The 13,932-nt window shown below is 37.5% G+C and overlaps 1 protein-coding gene across 1 annotated transcript in view; it reads right to left on the bottom strand.

Annotated features, from left to right (window-relative positions):
• The window catches only part of P3H2 (prolyl 3-hydroxylase 2), a 150,103-nt gene that overhangs the window by 35,309 nt on the left and 100,862 nt on the right, over positions 1-13,932 (bottom strand). The window lies entirely within an intron of this gene.

A 13,932-nucleotide genomic window follows, 5' to 3' on the forward strand; every position in this document is an offset into this window, starting at 1 on the left:
TCCTCTCCTAAACCACACAATACATTGCTCTCCATGAAACGCAATGATGCATTTTTTTCCAAGAAAATAGGATTAAATTTACTCAACCTGAGACATTTTGCCCTATGCTCTAGACACAGAGAATGTCTAGAGACATATCTGTTTGTTCCATAACAGAAAAGTGAATATTCACATTAGCAGTCTTTTTCATGGCAAAGTTCAAATTATGTTTGACTTGTTTTGGAGTATGGTGACATGAAAATGCATCGTTATTAAAAAGTACACAAAAAAAATCACAGAACAATATGTAAGATTCAATTGAGTCTGCTTTTGACAGTCTTGCTACACAGATATTACTAAAAAAGAAGTACTGAGTTCCCAAGTCCCCAGCTACTGCCGTTCCGTGATAGATAATCTTAGTCCTAACCACAGAAAACATAAACTGCCTTATTTTAAGACCTAAGATCCTTAATTTTGTCTAATAATAGTAAAATCTCTTTTCCTCTTGAATGTGCCTACTCTTAGCTATTGGCCTTCCTTCCATCAAATCTTGTCTTGTCTGCTTTCCCTGTCCCCTTTACCTTTGTCCTCAATTCTGTACTCACAGAATGATTTCGCTTGTCACTAATTTGGGATGTGGTTTCTTTCTGAATTTATATTTTCTCAACTTCTCACATACCAACACAGATAAATATGAATTGTATGGACATTTACACAGTGATGAGGATATAGATATAGAGGAAAAACAGTAGGTTCTAAATTGGGTGTGGCTACACTTATTGGTCAAGTAAACCTGGAAAAAGTCATTTTAAACATTTGTGCCGGGGCGCCTGGGTGGCGCAGTCAGTTAAGCCTCCGACTTCAGCCAGGTCACGATCTCGCGGTCCGGGAGTTCGAGCCCCGCGTCAGGCTCTGGGCTGATGGCTCAGAGCCTGGAGCCTGTTTCCGATTCTGTGTCTCCCTCTCTCTCTGCCCCTCCCCCGTTCATGCTCTGTCTCTCTCTGTCCCAAAAATAAATAAACGTTGAAAAAAAAAATTAAAAACAAAAAACAAAAAACAAAAACATTTGTGCCTTAGTTCTCCTTTAAGACAAACAAAGTTCTTCTTTAAGACAAAAACCCCATACCACCATCTACTGCATAGGATTTTGGAAGGATTTAATTGTGTCATGTATATAAATGTGCTTCATAAATCACAAAATTCCTTAAAAAAAAAAAAAAAACAGGGGCGCCTGGGTGGCTCAGTCGGTTAAGCATCCGACTTCGGCTCAGGTCATGACCTCATGGTCCGTGAGTTCCAGCCCCTCATCGGGCTCTGTGCTGACAGCTCAGAGCCTGGAGCCTGTTTCAGATTCTGTGTATCCCTCTCTCTCTGACCCTCCCCCGTTCATGCTGTCTCTCCCTGTCTCAAAAATAAATAAACGTTTAAAAAAAAGAAAAAAAAAAGAAAAACAAACAAACCAATAACAGAGAGGGAGGCAAACCATAACAGACTCTTAAATACAGAGAACAAACTGAGAGTTGCTGGAGGGGAGGTGAGTGGCGGGATGGGCTAGATGGGTGATGTGATTAAGGAGGGCACTGGTTGGAATGAGCACTGGGTGTTATATATAAGTGATGAATCCCTGGGTTCGACTCCTGAAACCAATACAACACTGTATGTTAAGTAACTTGAATTTAAATAAATAAATTTAAAACAAAAATACATATTTTAAAACAAAAATTAAAAAATAAACAAAAATACAATTTATAGATGATCTGTTTCAAAGATATAAATATATATTCAATAATGATGGTATAATCTATAGCTCCCATGGACACATAATTTACGAGAATATAGTAAGGTCTTCGTGGTTTGTGGAAACTGTCTTTAGTCAAGAGCCAAACTATAAATTATGAACAAAACAGATTAGCACTGACACACTCTGATTCTATATAGCACAAGCCATTAAAGTTGACAGAACATAAATAAATATTTATGATTTTTACTTTCCTACCTTCATCTTCGGCTCAGGCTATTCCACTGACTTAGAGTGTCTTCGTCCTTGGTCTTTTCTTACTGAAATCTAACAAATCCCATGAGGCCAAGCTTAAATCCTGTCTTCTCTAAGAGATCTTTTCTCAACATTCCAGCAACAGGCAAGTACAACAATATCATCTTATCCCTATTCCTCTACAAGAACTTATCAGACTCTTCTGTGCTTTGCGCCTACCTGAGTATATTCGTTTTTTTCTGGTAGAGCTCTTTGAGAATAGGGGTCATATGACTTCTTTTTGTTTGTTTGTTTTCCACCTACTTTACATATAGAGGATGTCTATGATATGTCTAAAAAAAAAAAGAGGAAAAAAAGAACTTCTAACAAGTCAATCTTTTACACACACATCAAAAAGTGTATTACATGTGAGTGCTTCCTAAGCTCTACTGTATTAAAAGGATGTCAGTTTAATAACATTTCTGAAGTCATCATTCACACTGAGAGCTTCAATACTGATTAACAACACTGAATATGATTCAGTAGCTCTCAAAAACTGATGTTGACAAATTGGTTCTTTTTCTTAAATTTTGCCACATTGTTGTTGTTGTTTTTTCCTATTTGATGCTTTCCCCATTTATAAGCCAGTAGTGAGCTTATACCAATGAAGATGGTGAAGATTACCATCTTCACCAATATAAATATTAAGAAGATCTGGGATGCCTGGGTGGCTCAGTCGGTTGAGCATCCGACTTCAGCTCAGGTCATGATCTTGTGGTCCGTGAGTTCGAGCCCCTCATCGGGCTCTGTGCTGACAGCTCAGAGCCTGGAGCCTGCTTCAGATTCTGTGTCTCGCTCTCTCTGCCCCTCCCCTGCTCACACTCTGTCTCTCTCTGTCTCAAAAATAAGTAAAACATTAAAAAAATTTATTTTTGAGACAGAGCATGAATGGGGATGGGGCAGAGAGAGAGGGAGACACAGAATCTGAAGCAGGCTCCAGGCTCTGAGCTGTCAGCACAGAGCCCGACACAGGGCTTGAACTCATGAACTCACGAACTGTGAGATCATGACCTGGGCCAAAGTCGGACGCTCAACTGACTGAGCCACCCGGGCGCCCCTAAAAGAAAACTTTTAAAAAGATTTGATAACTTAAGGTTAAACCATAAAACTTATTCATGAACTGGCCATGACTTTTAAATCATTGTGAACCAGTTCAGGAAACTGGAACTGGCTTCCAAAGTCTATAAAACAAGTCATTATTTTAACTGGAAGCTTGATATCTTTGTACTCAATTTTAGAAATTAGATATACACATCTGAAATGGTAGGAAAAGTCCAAGTGGATATGTGTGTGCTGCATATAATGCTGTATTTTGGGATGGAGATTATTAAAAGGCCTTGTAAGTACTAGGTTTCAACTAAGGCATGATCGTCGAAACAAAGAAAACGCAAACTGCCCTTAAAGGCTCCACATTGGACCTCCTTTAAGACCAAAATAAAATAAGCCACAGGAGAGGGTAACTCTATACATTAGGAAGAAAAAAAAACCCTGCAGAATAAAGAGCAACTGAGGAAAGGGGAATGATCTGACAACAAGATGGTACTTTTCAGGGAGCCGACCGCCCCACTGAGATATGAGAAATTCTGGCCAGAAATGCATTCAGGACACACTGGGCCATTTCAACTCAGGCTGTGAAGTGAACATTTTCTCCTGCCAGCCCAGAAGCATGACTGTACGTGGCAGTCATTCTGTACGGAAAAAGAAATGAATGCTGATTAAATCAATGCCCTGCTGACATTCAGAAGTTACTCTGTCCACTGGTGAGTGAATGAAACTCTTTTGACTCACTAATGGTTTTCCATAGCTAGTAATAAAGAAGCATTTCAAAAGTACGCATTGACTATTTAGAAACCTTCAGTAGCTATCCATTGACCACAAAAGAGATTCCAGAAACTATGTACTATGACATTCAAAACCTCCAGGATTTGGCCCTAACTAAATTCCTAATATAACTTCCTCATCTCTGCCATATGTAAACTTTTCCCACCAAAGTTCTAGAGGAACTTCTAAATGTTTTATAATTTACCATCTTTCTATTCAAGAAAATACACAAAGGCAAAGCACTCCAGTCATTGCCAAATTCTTCATTTCATTCATTCACTTATTCAGCAAATATATATTTTGTATTGAATCAGTGCTAGATGCTGTGATAGTTGATGAGAGTATCTAACAGGGTCAAAACAAAGACTCTGCTTTCTACGTACTTACAGCCTCATCCCAGGGGACGAGGCTAAAGTAAGTAAGTCATTAATGAACTTAATTTCACATTGTGCTGAATGCTATAAAGAAATAAATGAACAAACCATACTATAAGAGCTGCCTGGGGTTGGGATGGAAGCAGGACTCTATTAGATAAATTAGTCAAAGAAGGTCACTGTGCAATGGTATTTTTCAGTTGAGATCTAAATGTTGAGAAGCCAATCATGTGTAGAACAGGAGGAAGAACATTCCAGGCAAAAGGAAGTGAACTGAAAGGGCCCTTTCCTGGCAAAAGAAAGTCAAGTGGAAAAGGTATTGACATGTTTTTAAAGCAGAGCAAAGACTAAAGAGAGACACTGGAAGAACTGGAGAAAGAGAGATCATGGGAGAGTTTATTCAAAGTGCAATAGGGAACCATTAAATAATTTTAAACAATATCTGAAACACATTTTAATATAACAATTCAGACTGATGTGTGGAGAATAGATCTTTGGTAATGAGCAAGAGAACATGCCAGTAATTCAGGTGAGAGATAATGCTTTTACTTTTAAAATAAAAAGAGGACAAGCATGGGTCAGTGCCCTGTCTTTTCCCCTTCCATTCCTTCTCTCCCTCTCCATTTTGCCTATTCTTTCTATAGTGATGTTTTTCAATTCAGACACATAGAACAAAGCAAACCATTCTAAACTTCCCAAACATAGTTTAGGGGTCATATGTAAGCTCCCTGTCTTCTGAATTAGGAGATATATGAAGCTCAAATAGTTTGAATATGAAATTTAGGACAGCTTGTAAGACATATGCAAGAAAGGCAATTCTAAAGCACATTTTAAAAATGTAAGAATACTGTACTTCTGAGATAGACTATTTAGAATCGCTTTCTATCTTCTGAAGCCTTTTTATGCAACCAGGATAAATCAGCAAGCCCAAAATAAGTAATTTCCATTCTTCTACTCAAACATTCATATTTCAATAAAGAAGGGAACTCTCTCTCTGCTTTCACCACCCTAACTTTGGGAATGCATCCAACATCATGCATTTCATTCTGATGAAGTGCTATATTTTTTGCCTTGGCTCTTTACTTAAATTTCACGATATAGCAACTTTAGAGAATTTTTAACCCACTAGGAGGTTTCTTACCGAACGACAAGCAAGTAAGTTGACACGGAAGGCCTTTCTGTTTCTAGGTCACAGCAGAATTTTTAAATTTTAGTTAGCAGCAGAAACACACTGGCTGGAGGGAAAGGAAGTCACTCGATAATAGCATGCACATCATGTTAAACACTGAAAATTCATTGGCTAAAAGGCATAAACATCCTTTTACAAAACAATAAGATATTTTGTTTTGTTTTGTTTGTTTCATACTGGTGACACCAGACATTTTTGTAGCATTTGCTAATATCTCCAAATTTACCTCAAATTTTTGCCAACTCAAAGTTAATTTTTCTTTACAAAACCAACTAAGCGAACAAATAATTTTAAAAATTGAACAACATATTAAGAGAATAGTCTTAAAGATCCATTAAGTTTTGAAACAAAATTTGAAAGCATTTTTTTAAGTACTGGGTTAAACTAAATCCTATGGATTATAGTATTTCAAATGTAAAGGCCAGGCTGTTTAATAAGAATTCAATTTTATTTTAGAAAATTCCTAAACATTTCCATATAATGTGGTCAGAATTTGAGAGATTCAAAAAATAGCTAGGTGAAAAACCACTTTGGGGGCCCCTGGGTGGCTCAGTCAGTTGTCAGTTAAGCGTCTGACTTCTGCTCAGGTTATGATCTCAAGGTTTATGGATTGGAGCCCCACACTGGGTTCTGTGCTGACAGCTCAAAGCCTGGAGCCTGCTTCAGATTCTGTGTCTCCCTCTCTCTGCCCTTCTGCTGCTCATGCTCTCTCTCTCTCTCTCAAAATAAGTAAACATTAAAAAAAAAAAAAAGAAAAAAGAAAACCACTTTGCATTCTTATTTCAGTTTCTGATGGTGTTACTATCCTTTATGTTGTTAATATAACTTGTAAAAATACCAATGTGTTGAATTATTTTTATACTTTAGTTTTTTATACTTCAGCAAGTAATTGCTTGCTTCTCTTGACAAATTTATAAAATTGATTTTACCGAGGCGCCTGAATGGCTCAGTCAGTTAAGCATCCGACTCTTGATTTCAGCTCAAGTCATCATCTCGATTCATGGGATCGAGCCCCGTGTCAGGCTGTGCACTGAACACAGAGCCCACTTGGGATTCTCTTTCTCCCTCTCTCTCTGCCCCTCCCCTGCTCATGCACACATCCCCGCCCCCACCCCCCGCCTTTCTCAAAATAAGTAAACATTTAAAATGAAAATAAAATAAATTTTACCAGATATTGAAGACTGTATAATATAGTGCATTGCTCTTTTTGTTCTGACTACTAAGAAGCTCTGAGCTTAATTTTATTCTCATATACAGTAACTGTATTATAGTGGGTTTCTAGTATATTAGACTGAAACTGGTATACTTCCCTTTTATCTTTGATTTTTTTTTGTTTTTATTCCATTTCAAAAATCTAATGATATAAATAATTACCTTAGGTAATTCAAAGTCCTTTTGGACACAGCAGAGGTATAAAAGATAAACCCCCATGTAAGGGAAATTTCTAGTAATTAATTCTTTCCTACATCTTAATGTAGAAAATTTAGAAATTTTGGGGTGCCTGGGTGGCTCAGTCGGTTGAGCGTCCGACTTCAGCTCAGGTCACGATCTCACGGTCCGTGAGTTCGAGCCCCGCGTCGGGCTCTGGGCTGATGGCTCAGAGCCTGGAGCCTGCTTCTGATTCTGTGTCTCCCTGTCTCTCTGCCCCTCCCCCATTCATGCTCTGTCTCTCTCTGTCTCAAAAATAAACAAAACAAACAAACAAAAAAGAAAATTTAGAAATTTCTAGCTCTAAAAAATACATATTAATTCACAGGTTAGGTGTTCATGCTAATGTAGAAAATGAACTTATCTTTGCATTTACAGAATGTGAGTTTAAGATGTAGTCATGGTTATAAGTAAATATTTATAGCTTTCAAAATGCTATTTGGTAAGGATTAGATGGGAGATGGTGTTTCTAAAGAGTAACGTTTTCTCTGTGGAGTAAGTTGGAAAGGAAGAATATGCATTTTTAAAGCATTTTCTTTTGCCAAACTGCTTATACTCTTTCCTTCAATTACTTATGGTCCTGGGCCTGATTAATAGACTCCAGCTCTTTCTGAACTCTGGTAAGTTTCAAGCTGATGTTTACAACTTAATGTTAAACACTGACTCTTGAGTAGCTACAGTCAAATGAGGTTGACCTCATGAGCCCAGGGCAACAACAGATCCTATCAGCTAAGTTTGCTAGAAGGTTTCTTATCTAAATAAAAACCGTCTTTCAGGGTAAGGAAAACACTAAAGTGAAGAAGCAGAACTTTTAAAGGTACCATTTCCGATTAGAAACTATTTAAAACAAAAAGCCCTCGAAGCTTTTGAAAAAGAAGAAAACCTCAAAATATTAGCCAAAAAATATGTGTGTGCTTAATTGGACAAAATCCCTCAGGCAATCTGTGTACTGTATTGTCTAACTCCCTAACAAGAGGATAGCCAAAGCTTGGATGCTCTCTGGGTAAGGAGAGAGTACTGTCTTAGTGATGGAATGTGTCACAGATCCAATGAAACTAGTGTGTGTGGCTTACTGGTATGTGCCTGTTGTTTTTTGTTCTAAACATTAGGACAGGGTAAGATTGAATAACTGGGCAGGATCTTAACCTCTGAAGTATTGTCCAGAAGTCTCCCTTGAGGTGTCAGAGGATGACTAATGGTTACCGAAAAGAAGGTTTTGGGCCAAGACCTCTCTGACATTTGCTTCCTGCTACTGTTTTTGGAATCACAGCTTTATTTCTCTTTAGAAATTTCTTTGGAAGGCAGATGTCACTCATTTCCTGTTCCAGTTTTGCCAACGTCTCATGGCTATTGCAGAAGTCATCATTTTAACTAGTAAAGAATCTTATTTGTGTCTTGATTATAAAAAAAAAAATAAAATAAACAGAAATCCAGTGTCCCCCTTTGTGAGCTCAGAACTGGATTCCATTCCTCTGGGATCCCCATGTTGATGAGCACAATCTTGTTCAAGAGGTTGTTAATAAGAATTTACCCTGTGTATTGTTGTATAGTTTACAAGGCACTTCACAATACTACTAATAAAAATAAAAGTAATAAAAATGATCATTTACTGTCTACCCAATTCCTATTGTGACATTCTTCAAAAAGCTAGAAGAGAAGCCTCCTACCTCACGTCGCGCCCAGGGCAGAAGTACCTGATCATTATTTACAAGCACACATTATAACACAAACAATGAGCTGTAGCACCACATAGAAGCCAGTGTTGGGATAGACTGAGTTGCCCTTAATGAACTTCCTGGTACCAAAACAAATTTTGTTGTTCTAACAGTTCACTCATGCTTTGCTTCTGCCTGGTTTTCATTATGATAAATGGAGATGAATGTTGTCTTTCCCTAGTGACCCATTAAAAAAGCTCTCGCTGGCCATCACTTCCCTGGAGCCAACAGCCAGCTCCCTAATTGCTTACTACCAGAGTTATGTCTCTGCAATCAGCGGCAGCCGGAGCACATTCCCCCTCCCCAAACTGTACAAAGTTGCAAAACTTTGACTTCATTTGTCAAATACGATTGCAAACTGGCAATTAACTATGGATGTGGGCTTTGCGCTTCGAAGATAGGCTTTAAAGATCAGCAATAAAATAGCTTCATGTAGACTTGCCGCTGACCTTTCTGTTTTTGAGACTATGAAAAAAAAAAAAGAATTTCAAAACTTTTTGTGTGCCTGCAACATTGTTTTGTGGAATAAGAAAGTGGGTATAAAATGCTTGTCATGGGCAAGGAGGGATGGGAGCCCCTAGGACTGAGAATCAAAACCCAGGTTTACTTCCTATTTCTCTCACAAGCAACTGCCTTTCCTGAGTGGATTGCGGTTGGAGGCGCACAGTCAGGGAAAAGAAATAATAAATTGGGCCTTGCCTTGTTAAAAAGTGTAACAGTGCTGGGATAACATCGGAGATAGCCTGGCAAAACTGATGACTTGGGGAGAGCTTTAGAGTTTAGCGACTGTATAGGAAAATGCTGGCATTGTAATTCCCAACATCTCCCTTCTACTTTGTGTTTATGAAACAAATTTAACATTCCACCCAAACCACTCCACTGTAAGAAATATAAGAAAAGCAAACAAGCAAATCAAAAGCTTTTCCACTTATACGTTTTTGGTATAACTATGCCACATTCCTCTTTGAAATACAAACTCTCTCTAGCCCCTATAAGGGTGGGGAGATTTACTTCAAAATGTATTTCAAAACCTTTACTTCACCTCATGTTAAGGAATGCACCATGGCTGAAAGCCAAAGGGAGTTTCACTCCAAAGACCCCTCTTGGAGGGCTCTTCAAGGGGAGACTAAGGTCCCTTCAGGTATTCAACCCATCAAGCTGACTAATGGGTGTTCCTAACCTGACAGCCCACATGTTCTTATTAAAGAGGTGGTTTTGATGATAGAGTTCTTTCAGTGTTCCATAAGTTCCTCTGGCATCACACCTGCACTTTTTAAAGCATTCAGCCACAGCAGTAACCTTCAGGCTGTATTGTAAATTAAATATCCCGGCCACATACACAAGCTAAATTATAAACACAAGCATTTTCTCTGTACCTTAGCCAACAGACTATACTGGAAAGAAGTTCCAGTCCATCTGAATGTCTGAGGAGGTTAAAGCTTGGAGAAGTTCACTTACTGACTGAACTTATCAGGTAGCATCGTTTCTTCAGTTACTTTTGTGGTACTTGCATTGGTCTGTGGATATGAACTTCCATTAGCAATAGGTAAGCAGGGCTAGAAAGGCCCTTTAAATTATTTAGTACCACTGCCTCAAGTAGAAAAAGGTTGTGAATGGAAAACGAATGGCAAGACTGTGGTTAGAATCTCTTTTATTAAGATGTTCATAAACATGTGTTTGGGATTTTAATCCCTGTTATTTCAAAGTAGAGGCAAATTCATATATATCTGGTCCATGTAACAAGTGTTTGCTGATCACCCCTGCCATAGAAAGAACATGATAGGTGTTCTGTGAGGATATAAAATATTTTCAGTATGGTCCTTGATCTTTTATTAAATACAGTCCAGTAGGTTAAGAAGACATACACAGACTATAATATCAAGAACTAAGTTTCCACAGGATTAGAGGGCAGAGTAAGTGGTATCTGGCAACACAGCACTAGAGAAATTGAGAGACATTTGAAATCATAGTTGCCTGGGAGGTTCAGGGAAGGCCTCATTGAGAAAGTGGGAATAAGGCTGGGTGATGAAGAATGAAAACCATGTGGATGTCTCAGATGCATGGCTAACCTGGCTCATGTGTAAGGTCTAGATTACAGAGTAATGGGAAGAAAAGTGAACAGGGCTGTATTATGGGGCTTTCTGAACACTAAAGTGAGGTGTTTTGATTTTTACTGTTGGAAAAAGAGAAACAGATACACCTATGTGTGTATGTATGTGAGTGTAGTTGTGAACATCTCCCCTGCCTCATTCCAAAAAGGATTTGAAAAATAAAAACCATATTTGAGGTAGCAATGGAAAACTTTTTCTTCATTTTTATTTTATTTTATTTCATTTTATTTTATTTTTTTAAAGTAAGTTTAGGTTCACAGCAAAATTGAAAGGAAAGAATGGAGATTTCCAGGATCTCCCTTACCCCCACATGAAGATAGTCTCTCCCATTATCAACACCCCCGACCAGAGTGGTATATTCGTTACAACCAAGAAAACTACACTGACACATCATAATCACCCAAAGTCTACAGGATTCACTCTTGGTATTGTATACTCTGTGGAATTTGGAGAAATGTATAATGACAGGTATATATCATTACAGTACCGTACAGAGCAATTTTGTGCCCTAAAATCCTGTTCTCCATCTATTCATTTTCCCTGCCCCAACCCCTGATTTATCTACTTTCTCCACATAGCCTTGCCTTTTCCAGAATGTCATATAGTTGCAATCATATAGTAGCATGCTTTTTCAGATTGACTTCTTTCACTTAGTAATACACGTTTAAGGTTTCTCCATGTCTTTTCATGGTTTGACAGTTTATTTATTTTTACATTAAATAATATTCCATCATCTGGATGCACAACAGCTGATTTATCCATTCACCTACTGGAAAATATCTTGGTTGCTTCAAGATTTCATAATTGTGAATAAAGCTCCTAGAAACATCCACATGTAGCTTTTTGTGTGTACCCAAGTTTTCAACTCCTTTGGGCAAATACTAAGGAGCAACACTGCTAGATGAGTATACTAAGAACAGTGTAATTTTGCAAGACAGTGCCAAACTTCTTCTGGAGTGGTCTCCCCATTTTGTATTCTCACCAGAAATGAATTAAAACTCTTGTTGCTCCATATCCTCACCAGCACTGATGTCAGTATTCTGGAACTGGGTCATTAACAAGGTGTATGGTGGTATAGCACGGTTGCTTTTTTTATTTCCATTCCCCTGATGACATATGATGTGGAGGATTTTTCCATGTACTCATTTATCATCTGTACATTTTCTTCGGTGATATGTCTGCTAAGGTCTTTGGATCATTTTTAAATTGGGCTGTTTTCTTATTTTTGAATGTTAATAGTTCTTTATATTTTGGATAACAACTGTTTATCTCAAATGTGCCTTTTGTGAATATTTTTTCCTAGTCTGTTGCTTGTCTTCTAATTTTCTTGACATTGTCTTTTGCAGAACAGAAGGTTTTTTTTTTTGTTTCTGTTTTGAATGAAGCTCAGCCCTCAATTATTTCTTTCATGGATGGTGCCTTTAATGTTGTATCCAAAACTTACTGTCATACCCAAGTTCATGCAAGCTATCTTCTATAAGTTTTACCATTTTGCATTTTACATTTAGGTTTATGATCAATTTTGAGTTAATATTTGTGAAGGACATACATTCTGTATGTAGGGTCATTTTCTTTTTTTTTTTTTTTTTGCATGTGAATGTCCAGTTGTTCCTGCACCACTTGTAGGAGACATTTTTCTATTGTACTGCCTTTGGTTCTCTGTCAAAAACCAGTGGGCTATTTATATATGGGTCTATTCCTAGGCTCTTTATTCTGTTCTATTGAGCTATTTTTCTATTCTTTTGCCATACCACACTATTTTGAATATTGCAACTTTATAATAGATCTTGAGGTTTGGTAATGTCAGTCTTTCACTTTTGGTCTTCTCCATAAATATCGTGTTGGCTCTTCTGAGTCTTTTCCCCCTCCATATAAACTTTAGAATAAGTTTGTGGGTAACTGTAAAATAAACTAGGATTTTGATTGGGATTATATTGAATCTATAGAACTGACATCTTCTCCACTGACTGTCAATAGTGAATCTTCCTTTTCTATGGACCATGGAATCTCTGTTTAGTTCTTTGATTTCATTCATCAGAGTTTTGTAGTTCTCATATATTTCTTGTACATATTTTGTTATAATTACACCAAAGTATTTCATTTTGTGGGGTGCTAATGTAAATGTTTTTGTGGTTTTTCTTAAAGTTCAAATACTACTTTATTCATTGGGGTATATAGGAAAGTGATTGACTTCTGTACATTAACTTTGTATCCTGTAACCTTGCTATAATCATTTATTAGTTCCAGGAGATTTTTTGTCAATGTTTTCCTATTTTCCACTAAGATGATCATATCATCTGTGAATAGTTTTATCTCTTTCTTCCCAATCATATATCTTTTATTTCCTTTCCTTGCCTTATTGCATTAGCAAGCACTTCCAATTAGAAGCTGAAAATAAGTGGTGAGAGGGGGCATCCTTGTGATCCACCTGTTTACTTGTTCTTAGAGGGAAAGCTTCGAGTTTCTAACTGTAAAAATGATGTTAGTTGTAGGTTTTTGTTATATTGACTTTATTAAGTTGCAGAAGTTCCTCTCTCTTCCTAATTTACTGAGAATTTTTATCACGAATGGGTGTTGGATTTTGTCAAATGTTTTTCCATATCTATTATATATGATCATGTGATTTTTTTCTTTTTTAGCTTGATGTAATAGATTATATTAATTGATTTTTGATTGTTGAGCCAGTGTTGCATACCTGAAATAAATTCCACTTGGTTAAATGATTAAGGTATCTTTATGTCCTGGAATGTGGTCTATCCGGGTGAATCATCCAAAGAGCTTGAGAAGAATTCTCCTGTTTTTGGATGAAGTAACATATGGATGCCCACTATATTTAGTGCACTGATAGTGGTATTGGGTTCTACTATGCCCTCACTGATTTTTCTACCTGATGCATCCGTCTGTTTCTATTAGAGGGGTATTGAAGTCTCAAATATAATAGCAGATTCATCTATTTCTCTTTGCAGTTCTATCAACTTTTGGCTCATGAGTTAGATGCTCTGTTGTTAGGTACATACATGTTAAGGATTATGTCTTCTTACAGAATTAACCCCTTTAGCATTAGGTAATCCCCCTTTATTATCTATAACGTCTTACTTTGAGGTCTGCTCCTCTTTTTAAAAAATTTTTAATGTTAATTTATTGTTGAGAGAGAGAGAGAGAGAGAGAGCATGAGCGGGGCAGGGACAGACAGAGATGGAGACACAAAATCCAAAGTAGGCTCCAGGCTCTGAGCTGTCAGCCCAGAGCCCGATGCAGGGCTAGAACCCACAAACTTTGAGAT

The sequence above is a fragment of the Herpailurus yagouaroundi genome, unplaced genomic scaffold (assembly GCF_014898765.1).
Source record: "Herpailurus yagouaroundi ecotype Mexico unplaced genomic scaffold, PumYag 159, whole genome shotgun sequence".
In the NCBI taxonomy this organism is placed as follows: domain Eukaryota; kingdom Metazoa; phylum Chordata; class Mammalia; order Carnivora; family Felidae; genus Herpailurus; species Herpailurus yagouaroundi.